Source organism: Malus sylvestris, chromosome 9 (genome assembly GCF_916048215.2).
Source record: "Malus sylvestris chromosome 9, drMalSylv7.2, whole genome shotgun sequence".
Taxonomy (NCBI): domain Eukaryota; kingdom Viridiplantae; phylum Streptophyta; class Magnoliopsida; order Rosales; family Rosaceae; genus Malus; species Malus sylvestris.
The window spans coordinates 29,273,197-29,277,335 of NC_062268.1; the positions used below are offsets into that span (position 1 = coordinate 29,273,197).

A 4,139-nucleotide genomic window follows, 5' to 3' on the forward strand; every position below is an offset into this window, starting at 1 on the left:
TCTAATTGTGTTCAAAGAAATGAACGAATACTTTGTTATATAAGAAATAATGAAATTTGATCTTGATAATTAAATAGGCAAATGATTTCAGATTGAATTGAATTTCGCAAGGATAATCTATGAATCGAGACTAACAAAATAGACGGTTCGGATAGTTGAAATTCAATGTGGAGTGGGCCCCACATCTAGTCCCCATTTTTTCAAAAAAATGGGAATCCCCTTGCATAAAGGCCTTGTGTGTGTATATATAGGAAATTGTTATTAGCACTTCAAAAATCTCATTCTACACTCCAAACTTTCTATATTAGGAAAGAAAAATACATTTGTGAGGAGTGTAGAATGAGATTTTTAGAGTGCCAATAACACTTCCCTAAATATATGATTACACATGTGAAATACAATGTAGATATGGTAGCTATTTTCTATTCATGAAGATGGAACGCGGATTGAATTAAGGAATTGGATCCACTCCGGACCTTAGTGTCCAAATCCTAGGGATCAAATCATCTGGGCCGCTGATTGGTGTGTAAAAGAAATTAGAGCCGTTGCTTTTGTGTGGTGGGCCAGAAAAATAAGTTAATGGAGACCGTTGAATTCAATTTGTGCGGTCCAAATGAATTGATCCCTAGGCTCCGGACACTAAGGTCCGGAGCGAATCAAATTCCTTGAATTCATGCCAGTCATATGTCTTAGTTAGGTGAAGGACTTCTTGGACGAAGAACACAATTCATACATGATGTTGCGATTAATTTAGAATACCGCTATTTTAGCATCTCTATTTTATGTAAGTCATTCTTCTAAATTGAGCATATTTTAATAAAACATATATATATTTACGTACCTGCCGGCTAGAACATACGTGTTATTCAATTAATTAATTAATAGCTAGGTAGATATCTTAATTATATATTTGATTGAGAGTTTCATGTATAGAGACATGTTAGATAATAGAAAGGGCATCTTTTGGTGAGAAACGATTCTGGCTTTAGCTACCTTGTCCTTTACCAAGTTGTATTACGCATAAATAACCCTAGTTGAAAGCAAACGCATCATCATCAGTTGAGGGAGAAAGCAGCTGAGCTAGCTTAGCTATATATTACATAAGATAGAAAAGAAGAGGGAGAAATTAAACAGAGATCGAGAGCATCGAATCGATCGATCATTCATCAAACTAATTAGTTAGGGTCTAGGGATGGCGATTGGGAAAGTTTGGCATGAGTTAGAAGTGGAGGTGCCTGCAAGTGAAGCATGGGAGCTCTTCAGCACGCTTGCACTGGCAAGATTCGTGGAACAACAACTTCCAGATATGATTGAAAAAGCTGAAGCCATACATGGTGATGGAGGGGTTGGGACTATTGTCCATGTCAAATTTGCATCAGGTATATACTTAATTAAATTAATTAAACGCATGCTGCATGCGCGCTAATCTTCTTGCTGATGATTAATTTGCTAGCTACCTTATAAAGAATCTCATTTACTTGTCTTTAATTACGAATTCTCAAATATTAACTCTAAACAGCAGGATTTTGGATTGAGAAATGGTTTACTTAGGCCCTCCCGCCTGCATGCGCCTCATATTTTTATTTTAGGCTAATTAATAATTTTCCTTGTTACTACGTATGTAATATAATTAATTTATTAAACGGAGCTTTTCCCCTTCTTGATCTTGTTCGATCTTTTTATTGTTCTTGTGTCCAATTTAATTTATAATGCTAAATGATTTGGTTGAATATATATATATATATATATATATATATATATATATATATATATATATATATATATATATAATTTAGGGTTAAACTCTGTTTACTACCCTCGTGTTTCATGATTTTCAACATTTAGTACATCAAGTTTTTTTCATCCCAGAGTCATACCTAAAGTGTTAATTTTGGGACAGTATCATACATCCGTTAGTCAAACTGTTGGTTCTCCCGTTAAGTGATAATGTGGCGCCATGTGGATAATGATTGGGACAGTATCATACATCCGTTAATCAAACTGTTAGTTCTAGGTTGCAAATTTGGTTATCAGAGCAGCCCAGACCCAGTTTCTTCTTCTAGGTTGCAAATTTGGTTATCAGAGCAGCCCAGACCCAGTTTCTTCTTCTAGGTTGCAAATTTGGTTATCTTCTTCTTCTAGGTTGCAGATTTGGTTATTTTAATATTTTTTAAGTCATCACTTAACGGGAGAACTAACAATTTGACTAATGGATGTATGAGACTGTCCCAAAATTACTTCTTCTTCTTCTTCTTTTTTCTTCTTCTTCTTCTTCTAGGTTGCAGATTTGGTTATCTTCTTCTTCTATGTTGCAGATTTGGTTATTTTAATATTTTTTAAGTCATCACTTAACGGGAGAACTAACAATTTGACTAATGGATGTATGAGACTGTCCCAAAATTACTTCTTCTTCTTCTTCTAGGTTGCATATTTGGTTTTTTGCTTTTTTTTTTCCTTCCTTCTTCTTCTCCTTCTTCCTCCTTCTTCTTCCTCTGGATGAGGGGGGGGGGGGAGGGATGAAATATTTTTTTTTAACTTTTATTTAATTAATTATTTTAATATTTTTTAAGTCATCACTTAACGGGAGAACTAACAATTTGACTAATGAATGTATGAGATTGTCCCAAAATTAACACTTTAGTTATGACTCTGGGATAAAAAAAAAACTTGAACTAAATGTTGAAAACCACGAAATATGAGGATAGTAAATAGAGTTTAACCCTATAATTTATGTTAATTGATTATATATATTATATATATAGGTGCTGAACACAAGGAAAAGTTCACAAAGATTGACAATGAGACGCGAGTGAAAGAAGCGGAGGTGATTGAAGGTGGATTTCTGGATTTTGGACTTAGCTTATACCGGGTTCGGTTTGAAATCATAGAGAAATTAGGAGTTGCAGGTGATTCGGAACCCTCCTGCTGCTGCATCATCAAAACCACAGTTGAATATGATGTCAAGGAAGAGACGTCTGATGCTTCCAACGCCTCCTCACTTGTCTCTATCGAGCCATTCGTTACCATTGCAGAGGCAGCAAAGATCCACCTCATGAAAAAACAATTTGTACTCAATTAAACAGTTCCGTGAATATCATCAGTTGATGCAGTGTCAAATTAATTTGGATCGATCTGTCCTAAGTCCTACCTCAAAATATTATCTGCTTTTAGTAAGTGTTTCAAGTTGGATGAACTGCTCATCACTGAAGATCTTGTTTGTTTCTTCAGATTCTGAAATTTTGAGAAGCAAATTTAGCAACTTGGAATTAATTTTGTTAATGGCTTATTGGAAATGGTTTTCTCAGGTCAGGTATGACGCATGAGGCTGGCTTTCTTTTTCAGGTTAATAAAGCTTCTTTATCCGATGCTCCACCTAATGTTTACTAAATTAGTCCAACTTAATCCCCATAATTAGTTCTATCCGAGATAGTCCGATGTAACAAACACACTCTTCTTATATTTGATAACACTTCTTGGCTCCACTTAGCCCTGGTTTGATACTGAAGTGATTTTAAAAAATGTGAAAATAAAAGAAAAGTTAAAAGAGTTTTTTATGTTTGGTAAACATCCAAAACCAACTTTTTTCAAAATTTGGGATGAAAAAAAGGCTAAAAACCTGAAGCTGCAAAAAGCATCTTCAAAAAACCAGCTAAACACGAATAAACAGTAAATTCATTAATGAATTTTTCAATTTACCAACATTGCCCTCTTTTCTCCTGCCATCCTCACGCTTTCACTCTTGCACGCCCTCTCGCAAAACCCTTGCAGAACCAGACCTGAAACTTCAATCCCAGCTCAGAACCAGACCTGAAACTTCAAACCGCAAAAGCCCTTCCTCTCCTCAGACCTCAGTCTTCTCCATCGCTCTTCCAAAAGCTCGCAGCTTGATTTGGCCGTCAATGGCGGCCTCCCAAACCTCCAACGGGACGACCTTAAGGCATGCTTTCGGAATGTCCTTTCCTTCTTCATCCTCATCATGATCGGCGTTCTCGCATTTTCGATCCGACTCTGATAGGATTTTTACCACCTGCGCAAAAGGGTTAAAAACACCTAAAATACTTGCAAGAGAAACAAGATTGTCGTAGTATAGTTGGCTCAAGCAATGTCGTTCTCCACAAGGATTAATTTAGGGTAAATTA

At 35.9% G+C, this 4,139-nt stretch overlaps 1 pseudogene; it reads left to right on the forward strand.

The window, feature by feature from the left end:
- Positions 1 to 959: 959 nt before the first annotated feature.
- On the forward strand, positions 960 to 3,429 carry LOC126583190 (norbelladine synthase-like; annotated as a pseudogene).
- The last annotated feature ends 710 nt before the right edge of the window (positions 3,430 to 4,139 follow it).